We start from the raw sequence: 13,977 nt of genomic DNA, 5'->3' as shown, positions 1-13,977 counted from the left end.
AAATATTGAAAGTAAGTTAACAGTGGGAAATTTTTACAGACACCTCCAAAAAAATGTATTTTGTAGTGGACATCAGAACTCGTCATTGAATTATGTGAAACAAAAAATTCGTAAGATTTTATTGGCTTATTAGTCCGGGTTGTATTGTAACGAAATAGCGAGATGTACTACCCCAGCTAATTGAAACAATATTCGAAAATATTACCTCAACTAACCAAGATAGCCATCGTTACACCCTTAGCTTAGCTCAGTCACTCAGGTGTGTGTTCGTCTTGTCCTAACCTTAGAATGAACTCTGAAAATTGGAATGGAAGCAAACAAAACATAGTTTTTAACTAATCATGTTTATTGTTCATATAGATATAATAAATAAAATGACTTGATAAATTGCATTAACAAATGTATTTAAATTCTTGCCAAAAACTAACAATTCTGGATTATACTTATGGCTTTTGGTAGCTGATGGTATCTTCTTGATGTCGTATGGTACTGCTGTTGTAGACTTCTCGTAGGCCTGGGCGGATCTTCGGCCCAAGGCCCCTGCAGCTAGAGGTGGTGGTTGTGCAGTCTGGATGTCATTATCTTCGCCTTCAAGTGTGCATCACCGGTGATGTGAGGCTTAGGTTCCCGAAGAGGGAAAGGTTGATCTCTTTCCAAAAAACTATAAAATAGAGACACATATCAATCATCAAGAAGAACACCAAATTGTACCTTTGCCAAATAGTATTCAGAAATAGTAATTGGCAAGGGTAAATTACATAGATTTTAGATGAGAATAGTTAAAATTCTGATTACTAAACGTGCATATTAATAGATGAAAAGAAATATAGAAATCAAACACATGGTTGAACATTTGAAGGTTAGATAAAAAAAAACATTAGAAAAACTGTTAGACGGAGAAATATAATTACTGTAAGAAATTATTAAAAAAAACTATGTGTAACTCACCCCAAGAGGAAGATGATTTGTTGAAATAGAAATGATTTATTTTTCGAATTACATGCCTTTTTAAGGATTAATTTTTCCCTTCCAGTGTATGTCAGGGAGTAGGGGGTCAAGTCGATGAAGTGACACTGTCATTGAAAACGACATTTAAAATGACAACCAAGTACTATGAAGTAGCGGCATGTTCCGTATTGAAAATACAGATATTTGGAGAGTATGAATATACGAGGTATGTTCAGTATGATGATTTAGATTTTAGATGAAAAGAAATATATTAAATAGAAATAACAGAGGATAATAAAAGAGGATAATAAATGAGCGCCAACCGATTTTTAAAGGGGGAAATGGGTAAACCAAATAGAAGAAGATAATTATTAATGAAATATTAAAGAAAATAAGGTAAAATAATTATTTAAAAATAAAATATCAAAGATGTGACGTTTGTAACGTTACACACTCCTCTCACCCATCAGAAAAATTTTGAACACACGTGAGAAATTTTTCTCAAAGAAAACAGGAATGTTACACACTCCCTCCACTCATCAGAAAAATTTCGAACACAGGTGAGAAATTTTTCTCAAAGAAAATAAGAAGACAAAGTTCTAACCAGAAATAAATATATGCAGTAGTAATCGTTCAAAACAAATCAAAAATAAATACTCATAATAAAGTAAATATTAAGTCAATGTATATAGTTAATTTAAATTATTAATCATAAAAAATTTTAAAGTACCAAAATAATTTTCAGATGTTACTCTGGGGAAAATAAAAATATTACCCAATGAATTGTAGTATTCATCACACTATAAAATATTTATTTATTATAAATAAATGACATCAGAGAATATCTATCTCTGGAAAAAAAATAAATGTACTTTAAAAAAGTATGAAATTAATTCAAAATTATAAAGACATGTAGTATAAAGTGTAAGTAATAATTAAATTTTACTAAGAATCCAAAAGTAAGTAAGTAACCATAGTCAAATAATGTAGACATGTTAAAAATCAATTGCATTGCAAATATTCTGGTATTTATATAAAATAAAAGGCATATAACCAAATTTAAGTAAATATAAGGGATATCACATCCTATATAAAATAAATAAATAGCTATTGGAGCTACTAACAACAACTGAATCTCGAACAAAATAACAAGTAGGTACTCGGATAACAAGTACCTAAAGTAAGGTAATAATATAATAATCAATATAACAAGGTAAGTAAAAGCATATTAGTAGACAAATATAATATAAATATAATATAATAAAAAGAAATGCAAGTGCAACTATAGATAAACTATTAAAAAAAAATAAGTACTAACTATATGGAAAGCCAAATAAGACAAAGTTCTACACCAAAGGGTTTAAAAAAACTGCATAAAACCAGTCCTAAAAGACTTAACCAATAAGTTAATAAAGAGAGAGAGAGATAATGGTACATAATGCAAATGCTACTTCCATCAAATGCATACCAGGGATCTACACTAAAGAACAAAATATATGTATAAAAATGCATAAATATGATTTGCAAAGATGGAAAATAACAAATGCTAGTAGCTAAACTACAATCATACTTCAAAGCGCCATAATTCTACACCAGAGGCTCATGAAGAGTAGAGATGCATACAATTATTTTAACTTCAAAAGAGAAAATTTATAAAAGACATCATCCTAAAAATAATATACAGCATTAAACTGTATATCAACAGTCATTAAGACCAAAAAAACGGAACTCAGACTCAATAGATCTGGCCCAACCCTATGGATAACTTATATGTACCCTAGGAAAAAAAACACTAGGTGTCTATGCAGCTATATATAAGCCATACACAACTTATAAGTGCCGGATGAGGCTTTTGTGCTAATCTGTATCAAAAATCAGTACAACACCCAAAATAAAATAATAAAACAATAATATATAGATAAATAGGGCATTGTTAAATAAAAAAGATGTTAAATATAATGTTTATCATAATTAATATAAGTGCAATAATGCAAAAAATTGAAAAATGTAAAATATCATGCTTTACGAACAAAAAATTTTTTTGAGATTCAACACAAGAAGAAGAAGAATGATTTAAATTAATATTCTGAATACGTAAAGAAGAAGAATAAGAATAAAATACCTCAATGAAAGAAAAGAACTTGAAAATTGTCCTAGTCTTTACTATACAAGTAAAGTAGTATATACCATCCGAACAGAAAGTTCGACGGAAACAACAAAATTTTTGGTAGTTATACAAAATGGGTAATAAATATATGAAAACAACTAGGAAATATAAGAATAAGTAAAAAGTAATTGAAAATAAGTAATAAAACAAGATTTAAATGCACTTTAGAGTACACAGAAGTACCTATAAAAAGAAAGTAGAAGAAATAGTAGTATAAAAAGTACAGAAAATATGACAATAAATGGAAAAATTCTCTTGGGTTTTGGAAAGTTACAACAAAATATGAAAGTAATTAAAGAAGAACTACCAAAAAAAACTGGTTAAATTGAAAAAAAACAGAAAAAACACCATGTGGAGATTACTATCAAGGTCCTAACATAAAAATTAGCCAAAAAAAGTAGGTAAAAAGTATCAAAATGTTAAAAATACCAATATTTGCAACTGTAAATGTATTTTAAATCAATTATGCTGAAATATATAATTAAATTATTGAAACTGGTAATACTTTTTGACCCATAACATGTGAAAATATATAAAAATTAGTCAAAAAGGTAGTCAAAAAGTACCAAAATAGATAATATATATAGATTACTGCAAAAATTGAATATAAAAATGAAATATAAGAAAATAGTATTTATTAATGCTTGTTGTCTGCTACCAAACCACACACTCACAGCTCGATTCTTCGGATAAGACAAGTGCGTTGGTGCGCCAGTGTAACGAAATAGCGATGGACTACCCCAGCTAATTGAAACAATATTCGAAAATATTACCTCAACTAACCAAGATAGCCATCGTTACACCCTTAGCTTAGCTCAGTCACTCAGGTGTGTGTTCGTCTTGTCCTAACCTTAGAATGAACTCTGAAAATTGGAATGGAAGCAAACAAAACATAGTTTTTAACTAATCATGTTTATTGTTCATATAGATATAATAAATAAAATGACTTGATAAATTGCATTAACAAATGTATTTAAATTCTTGCCAAAAACTAACAATTCTGGATTACCTATACTTATGGCTTTTGGTAGCTGATGGTATCTTCTTGATGTCGTATAGTACTGCTGTTGTAGACTTCTCGTAGGCCTGGGCGGATCTTCGGCCCAAGGCCCCTGCAGCTAGAGGTGGTGGTTGTGCAGTTTGGATGTCATTGTCTTCGCCTTCAAGTGTGCATCACCGGTGATGTGAGGCTTTGGTTCCCGAAGAGGGAAAGGTTGATCTCTTTCCAAAAAACTATAAAATAGAGACACATATCAATCATCAAGAAGAACACCAAATTGTACCTTTGCCAAATAGTATTCAGAAATAGTAATTGGCAAGGGTAAATTACATAGATTTTAGATGAGAATAGTTAAAATTCTGATTACTAAACGTGCATATTAATAGATGAAAAGAAATATAGAAATCAAACACATGGTTGAACATTTGAAGGTTAGATAAAAAAAACATTAGAAAAACTGTTAGACGGAGAAATATAATTACTGTAAGAAATTATTAAAAAAAACTATGTGTAACTCACCCCAAGAGGAAGATGATTTGTTGAAATAGAAATGATTTATTTTTCGAATTACATGCCTTTTTAAGTATTAATTTTTCCCTTCCAGTGTATGTCAGGGAGTAGGGGGTCAAGTCGATGAAGTGACACTGTCATTGAAAACGACATTTAAAATGACAACCAAGTACTATGAAGTAGCGGCATGTTCCGTATTGAAAATACAGATATTTGGAGAGTATGAATATACGAGGTATGTTCAGTATGATGATTTAGATTTTAGATGAAAAGAAATATATTAAATAGAAATAACAGAGGATAATAAAAGAGGATAATAGCAGAGTATGGGCCGGTTGGGCCAGACGGTCAAACTCCAACTCAGACGTCCATAGCACTCCAAGCCCCGCCCACCACAAAGCCACGCCCACCGACCACGCCCACCACAAAGACACGCCCACCGACCAAAGCCACGCCCACCCGACCAATGATCGCCCACCACAAAGCCACGCCCACAGACCAATGGGAACAAAACCACCGGCCAATGATCGCCCACCGACCAATGATCGCCCACCGACCAATGATCACTCATCGACCAATATCCCGCAGCATCGCCCAAGGATCAATGAGCACTTACCGAACAATGAGAACGTCACAAAGGTCTCATCTAGCCTGTCTCTCTTCTTATAACACGGATGTAGTCCAGAAAGCCAAATAAAGTGTCCATCGGTCTACCCGATCCATGTAGCACCTATCTGCCATCTGCGCTGTTATTGGTTCGTTTATTACATGTAAGACATTAGCAAAAGAGCAGCAATTACAAAGACATTAGCAAAAGAGCATTATAGCATGTCTCCGACCTGACTGATTATATATTGTTGGAAATCGGAAGGCTGAAGGAATATGTTAACATGAAAAACAAACGCAAAGACATTGCCAAAACGACACTATATCGTATCTTCGTGTCTATTTGTCCAATTCGTGTGAATATGGTCTCGTTGGAAAAAAGAGGGGATATTGAATATGGTAACATAAAAACAAAGATGTCAGCAATGCCAAAACGACACTATATCTTCGTTGCTATTAATTTTAGCGCAACAGACATCGAAGGGAAGGAGAAACATGGCAACACTGCCAAAACGGTGATATATTAGTCCTATCACAGTTCTTCATCTTATCATGCCACCTGTCGGCTGCAACATGTAACTATGCCCAAACCATCTAGAAGAACGTATACCAGTCTTACAGTATGACCAAACCATCAAACATCCTATCACAGTTCTTCATCTTATCCTGCCACCTGTCGGCTGCAACATGTAACTATGTCCAAACCCTCTATAAGAACATATACCATTCTTACGCTGTGGTCAATTCTTCATCTTATCATGCCACCTGTCGGCTGCAACATGTAACTATGCCCAAGCCATCTAGAAGAACGTATACCATTCTTACAGTATGACCATCAAACATCCTCGATATCCCTCCAATCATACATTCCTACAATGAACATATACCATTCTTACGCTGTGGTCAATTCTTCATCTTATCATGCCACCTGTCGGCTGCAACACGTAACTATGCCCAAGCCATCTAGAAGAACGTATACCATACTTACAGTATGACCAACAAACATCCTCGATCTCCCTCCAATCATACATTCCTACAATGAACATATACCATTCTTACGCTGTGGGCAAACCAGCAAACATTTCATGTACAAGTCTTTTCGGAAAAATGCGTATTATTTTTATATAAATTACTGAATAGTTGCATACAATATTTTATCTACGGAAAGTCCGGCAAGATTATTGTTTTTTTTTTACAGGTTGCTAGTCAATAATAATAAGAATATATGAGGGCCATAGACGGTTCTTTAATAGCCATCAGACAACAATTTCCCCTGATCATGTTTATAAAACATACGGAATGCACTGAATATACTACTAACCCAAGCTGACAACATACTTTGCAGATATGGATTACGATCAGCTTATAGGTTTATGTACAATTCCCTTCGTAAAGGTACATAGGCGTGCATCCGTGTTGGGTTAAAAGTCGACCGTCCTTTTTATACTCCAAAAGGAGGACCATATTTAAAGGTATTATGTATCAGATATATTGAGAAAAAAAAAATTATATACACTTAGAGTATACCTAGGTAGAAAAAAACTTTTGTTAATGTATAAAGACATATCTAACAGTATTGTCGTAAAGAAAAAGCACGTTATCAATTTATATATAATCACATAAAGCATATGATAGAGTGCCAAAGAGACCTTATACATAACATGTTGTTAAAACAGACATCATAACGTAATTTGCCATTCAAAATCCTGTAATTTGAGGTGCTACATGATAAGATTCTACATATAATGCGAATAATATAAGATAGAGGGTCAAAAAGGCGTTATATGTGACATGTTGTTAAAACAGACATCACAACGTAATTTGTCGTTCAAAATCCTGTAATTTGAGGTGTCATACGATGAGATTCACCATACAATGCTAATAATAAACGATAATGTGTCAAAAAGGCGTTATACATGACATGGTGTTAAAACAGATATCGCAACGTAATTCATCATTCAAAATCCTTTAATTTGATGGGTCACACAGTGATTTCTGATTATCCGTTCAAAAGATACATGGTGCAATGCCATAACGGCCTAAGGGATAACTCGGTTGAACTGTAAATGCTTATTTATTGTTATTGACGTTAAAACAAAGCCATTGGCATACAAAAATCTCTTATCGCAGTTCGATCTCTAGCAAATCCTAATTCGCTAAATTTTGCACCAAGTGCTCCGTGCAATATATCATTAGAAAGGTCTTTTCATACATATTAAGAAAATCACTGACCAAGTGTGTTACGGTCATTATTTATGGCTGAAAACAACAAAAAACTACAAATTCTCAATGTACTATATTGACACAAAATGTACTTATATGGTACCAAAAAAGGCCTTATACAGAACATTGTGTTAAAACAGACATCACAACGTAATTCGTCATTCAAAATCCTTTAATTTGATGGGTCACACAGTGATTTCTGATTATCCGTTCAAAAGATACATGGTGCAATGCCATAACGGCCTAAGTGATAACTTGGTTGAACTGTAAATGCTTATTTATTGTTATTGACGTTAAAACAAAGCCATTAGCATAGAAAAATCTCTTATCGCAGTTCGATCTCTAGCAAATCCTAAGTAGCTCAATTTTGCACCAAGTGCTCCGTGCAATATATCATTAGAAAGGTCTTTTCATACATATTAAGAAAATCACTGACCAAGTGTGTTACGGTCATTATTTATGGCTGAAAACAACAAAAAACTACAAATTCTCAATGTACTATATTGACACAAAATGTACTTATATGGTACCAAAAAAAAGGCCTTATACAGAACATTGTGTTAAAACAGACATCACAACGTAATTCGTCATTCAAAATCCTTTAATTTGATGGGTCACACATTGATTTCTGATTATCCGTTCCAAAGATACATGGTACATTGCCATAACGGCCTAAGTGATAACTTGGTTGAACTGTAAATGCTTATTTATTGTTATTGACGTTAAAACAAAGCCATTAGCATAGAAAAATCTCTTATCGCAGTTCGATCTCTAGCAAATCCTAAGTAGCTCAATTTTGCACCAAGTGCTCCGTGCAATATATCATTAGAAAGGTCTTTTCATACATATTAAGAAAATCACTGACCAAGTGTGTTACGGTCATTATTTATGGCTGAAAACAACAAAAAAAACTACAAATTCTCAATGTACTATATTGACACAAAATGTACTTATATGGTACCAAAAAAGGCCTTATACAGAACATTGTGTTAAAACAGACATCACAACGTAATTCGTCATTCAAAATCCTTTAATTTGATGGGTCATACATTGATTTCTGATTATCCGTTCCAAAGATACAAATATTTGTACAAAATTACGAAAAATCGAATAATTTGAAATATTTACAAAAATATTTTAAGTTGTTTGTTAACATGCCGGATGCGTATGGTTGATAAGAAAGAATGTAGACGTTATTTTTTTTTTGCAACAACAGGAATCCGTTAAAGATATGACAAACCACAATGCTAAAAGTCCGGATGGAGCTGGTTGATAATACGTACCCACAGTTGTTATTTGTGTAAATGTTATCGTATATTTTTAAAACCACAAGGTCTTGTTTTTGTAAAAACACATTCAAACATTTGATCACGTTCATGCTGCGTGAATTTCGCCTATAAATACTGAAATAAACGAGCATATACCACAGTCGACATCTGACAGTTTCTACAGTATAGTTGCAGTGTTCAGTGAAAGATATTCAATTAAGGTAAGAGATTTTGTTGTTTATTTTACATATGGTTTTTTTTGTGAATTTATTGGTTTGCTATTTTGTTAAATAATTCTGATGTACATGTGTTTCTTTTTATCTATGGGTAATACTGGTTTTAATTCTCTCTTCCCAACTTGTTTGCAGGTCTTCTAAGTATTTATGATTCTTGTATCTATATATACTTCTCTTAAAATAAAATGTGTGTACTATAGGTGATTTTATTCTTATATTCAATGTGATTTATTATAAGTAATTTTATTACTTGTTTTTATATATCATAGGATGTATCTGTCGCTGATATTTTTAACTGATTTTACGTTTTATCCCTAAAATAATAATAGCTGTTTATGACGCATTTCTACTATACTTTTTTCATCTTTTAATATTTCCTTATTACATAAATAAATGAGGTAGGTTTTTACATTAAGATAATCATATTTTACTATTTAGGTCTAATACTTTCATGGTCTAGAATCCGCATATGGCCCAGAATCGGTATGCCGATACGTGGTCGCTTTCATGCACCAGATTCCAGCTCATCATGAGCCAGAAGCGGTAGGCGGATTCCAGCTCATCATGAGCCAGAATCGGTATGCCGATACGGGGGCCACTTTCATGCACCAAAATCGCCATGTGGTCCCGAATCGGTGGTATGCCGACTCCCGGACACTCAAGAATAGTAACTTTTTATGATACATTTAGCGCGGTACTCCGTCTTCTTTTAGCACATTTTTCTTGTTATCTGCATTAGGATAATAGTATTTTACCGTTTAGTTCTTATTTTCTAATTTGAATTATAAATATGTTTTATTTCATGTTTTTTTTTCAGGCATGTATGATGCAACACCTGTCCGTATATTTCTGAATAATTTTATGATTTATTTCAGTATCTTTTTATGCCGCATTCTACCGTACTTTTGTTTTTCAACAATATACAATGAAGCGTAGCTGTCATTTATATTTTATATACGACCAAGCGTAGCTGGTATTTATTTTTAACAGTGTGATAATAATCGTGTTGCATTTTCTATTTTATGTACGACCCAACTTATTTTTATTTTTAAAAATATATTGACAATCTTTGTACTGCATTGGGTTAGTAAATAAGAAACAATATGAGTCATTTTATTATTTTATTTAAATTTTTTATACTAGTACATTATTACAGTTTTTAATTGAAAACTAAATGCCCTAGTCGATTTATTTTAACATTTCTATCCATAGGTTCAACGGCATAATGGTTAAACGATGATGTCTTGTAATCTATGCTTGTGCGCTGTTTAAATTGTCGGTCAGAGCGTTCATCACTCTTACTATGTTTTTTCTTAGTTTTCCGAACATTTTCACAGGGGCTTCGATGCATGTTTGAGTTATTTTTAAACAAAGGTTTTATGATCTTTTTAAATTTATCCGGGAATGCTTGATGTCTCAAATATCCTCTATGAACACCTGTGACTTCTAATATTTTTTATAGTTTAGGCTGTTAAAGCCAGTTAGGATAGGTGATGTCATCGCTCCTTTTTAAAGGTAGTGACGTGTGCAATCGATGAACTGGTATGTATATAATAAAAGGTACGCTAAATAAAATCTATAATATTTTATTTGTTAAAAATTAATACGTATAAAACACAGAACTTTAGTATATTCATTCTTGAAGGTCGGATATGTTATCTGTTATTAAGATGAACTTAAATTCTGAAGTTTTTCTTGGTTGTTCTAAAATTTCTTGTTTTCTTGAAGTATGTGTCTGTTATTAGTCAATAATATCTAGGTACTTCAGTTCTTCTATAATTTCAGCTGCTTCTTTTCCGGTTAAAGCATCGGCTTTTGAAAGAATTTTAAGCCCTTTCACAAGCATGTTCGGATCGCCATATTTGTTATACTGAAACCATATTTCTTGCAGTTGGTTAAGTACCTGCTTATTTGCTATATCACGATCCCGTGTTTCAAGAGGTCTGGAGGGAACATCATCACGGTTTATCTTTGAACCTTTTATCTGCATGTCCTTTGCATCTTGTCCCTTCTGTGACATATATCTTCTTTTACACTGTTGTTGTATGTCTGATGTATTTTTTGCGTCGGGTTCGACATTTTTTGCGGTGCCATGCAAGACCTGTCTTCTTCTTTTTCCTAGATACATTGGCTTAATATTTTTTTCATATTTTGTTGTGTGAGATTGGTGACGTATCTTTGAACCTTGTATCTGCATGTTCTTTGCATCTTGTTCCTTCTGTGATATATGTCTTCTTTTACACTGTTGTTGTATGTCTGATGTATTTTCTGCGTCGGGTTCGACATTTTTTGCGGTGCCATGTAAGACCTGTGTTCTTCTTTTTCCTAGATACATTGGCTTAATAATTTTTTCGTATTTTGTTGTGCGAGATTGGTGACGTAGACGTCCACGGTCATCTTTATGCACTCCGGATTCGTCTAGAAGAGTTTTGTAAATTTTTTGATCGGCTAGAGTATATTGTGTAGGTTCCTTCGAGAAAATCAGTTCGTACAGGCCGGGTGTAGCTTTAAAAATGTGTGAATCCATTTTAATGCTATCTTTACCGAACTGAATGGTGTGATTTCCAAACTCCCATTCACCCGTCTCCCAGTTAAACGTGGGGCCAAAGATCTGGTCAGTATTCCCTAAATCTTGCGTATATGTTTCTAAATAAGGGTTGTACGATGTTTGTATATGTAGAGGTTCGTCGTCACTGGTCTGTGATGGTTGATTAGTTTGTGAGTCATCTTCGTTGAGATCTGGTTTAGGAACATTTTTGTTCATATAATTGGTTATTTCTTTAAGAGGAGTAGTTATTGGTTTAAACGTTGACTGTAGAAGTTCTTTTTCATCTGCTTGCATTCTTCTAAGAGCTTTGTACTTTTCTCTCACTATTGCCGCAAGTTTGTTTACTTGAACCGCTCTATTTGAAGACATGTTAACAAATGACTTCTCGATTTGTAACTGCTTGTATTTATACCTCTGTAACCTTCTGTTAGCGTGTCTCTGATGAGGTCTTAGGTACCCTGAGTAGTTATATGTTAGCGTGTCTCTGATGGCATCTGAATGTCTCAGGTACCCTGTGTAGTCATCTGTTAGCGTGTCTCTGATGGCATCTGAATGTTTCAGGTACCCTGTGTAGTCATATGTGTCTTCTGTTAGCGTGTCTCTGATGACGTCTGTACGTCTCTGTGGTCGTCTGTGCCTTCTATAAGCGTGTCTGTGATGACGTCTGTATGTCTCTGATACCCCTCTGTGGTCGTTTATGCCTTCTGTTAGCGCGTCTCTGATGACGTCTGTATGTCTCTGCTACCTTCTGTTACCCTCTGTTAGCGTGTCTCTGATGACGTCTGTATGTCTCTGCTACCTTCTGTTACCCTCTGTTAGCACGTCTCTGATGACGTCTGTATGTCTCTGCTACCTTCTGTTACCCTCTGTTAGCGTGTCTCTGATGACGTCTGCTACCCTGTGCTAAGTGTCTCTGATAGCGTCTGTTACCCTATGCTAGCCTCTGTTAGCGCGTCTCTGATGGCTTCTGAATGTTTCAGGTACCCTGTGTAGTCATCTGTTAGCGTGTCTCTGATGACGTCTGCTACCCTGTGCTAGCCTCTGTTAGCTTGTCTCTGATGAGGTCTTAGGTACCCTGTGTAGTCATCTGTTAGCGTGTCTCTGATGACGTCTGCTACCCTGTGCTAGCCTCTGTTAGCTTGTCTCTGATGGCATCTGAATGTTTCAGGTACCCTGTGTAGTTATATGTTAGCATGTCTCTGATGACGTCTGTACGTCTGAGGTACCCCCCTCTGTAATTCTGAGGTACTGCAGTTAGTAATGAAAGTGGTGGGGAATAATCAAGATTTTTAAGTGTTTCCATATAAAATTTAATATAAGTTGGTAGACAGTGTTTATAGTACTTGCTGTATCGGTATTATGTTGGTAGTACTGATACTTTCATGTATCTCTCGTAGCATAGGTAGGGAAAAATGTAACCAAGTTCAATAAATGTCTTAAATGCAGCACTTTTACATTGATCCTTATGGAACAACAAGCACAAATCTTCACATTTCAGGGGTCTTTTGAGCTACCATTCAGTCTTCCGCCCGACTAAAAGTATATTTAATACCCTACATTATCACATTGTCTTCATTCTGTTTCAGATATTTGTAACGTTCAGACGTGCTCTGGTGAGTGTTAAATTTGAATATTTTTGATTTTCGAAAAATTTATAAATATTTTGAGTTTGGGTTCTAAATTTTTGAATTCTAAGTTTTGAATATTTATTATTATTTTATTACTTAGTGTTGTTTGATTTGGTCAGTTTTTTTTTTAATAATTTCTCATCCTTTAATAACGAAACGATGAAAAAATTCTTAGTTACTAAAGATACATTTAAGAAAATTCGTAAATTTGGCCTCCAGGGACGAACTCTGGAATTTAAAATCAGGGATGTGCCGCAGAGTGAGGAACCTGTGGGATGGGTAAAAAAGGCCATCGAGGGGATTGTGCTTAAGGGAACAGAAGGTTTGGAACCAACCGATCAGGTCGGTTTCACTTTTTGCTCGAAAGACTTTGCCAGAGGTCAGGGTTGGATGAGGTTCAAGCCTGCCTGTGAAGTGACCGTTGATGATATATGGAATAAGATTAGTTCCATTTATCAGTCAAATTCTGCAGGCCTCAATACTGAAACATTTTGTCTTGGTATTACGACGGTGCGTTTGCCTACAGGTAAAGGTCGTGGTTACAACTATAACTCTTTCACCGAAGAGTGTGCCCGTAGGAAAGGTATTGTTGTTATTAAAAACAAGGATAATCTTTGTTTACCTCGTGCTCTTGTGGTTGCAAAAGCTCACGTAGATAAGGACCAAGAATGGAAGAAGGTAAGTCAAGATATTGGAAAAATACAAGGACAAAGAGCCCATCAACTGATTGAAGCCGCTAATGTAACAATTCCTGTCGGAGGGGCAGGAATACCCGAGCTACAACAGTTTCAGGGACACCTCACAGATTACAAAATTGTGGTGTATAGTTATGGTAGCAAGGGT

At 34.3% G+C, this 13,977-nt stretch overlaps 1 protein-coding gene and 1 long non-coding RNA gene across 2 annotated transcripts in view; one reads left to right on the top strand and one right to left on the bottom strand.

Annotated features, from left to right (window-relative positions):
• Positions 1-13,977, top strand: part of LOC126881479 (zinc finger protein 493-like) — a 56,121-nt gene that overhangs the window by 17,258 nt on the left and 24,886 nt on the right. The window lies entirely within an intron of this gene.
• Positions 326-4,938, bottom strand: LOC126881482 (uncharacterized). The gene is made up of 2 exons (XR_007696875.1): positions 4,635-4,938; positions 326-4,348 (listed from the first exon to the last, which is right to left on the bottom strand). It is a non-coding gene; the product is annotated as an uncharacterized LOC126881482 (long non-coding RNA).

Source organism: Diabrotica virgifera, chromosome 3 (assembly GCF_917563875.1).
Source record: "Diabrotica virgifera virgifera chromosome 3, PGI_DIABVI_V3a".
Lineage (NCBI taxonomy): Eukaryota > Metazoa > Arthropoda > Insecta > Coleoptera > Chrysomelidae > Diabrotica > Diabrotica virgifera.
Note: the sequence above shows the minus strand (reverse complement) of the source record. Positions and strands in the feature narration are given on the sequence as shown.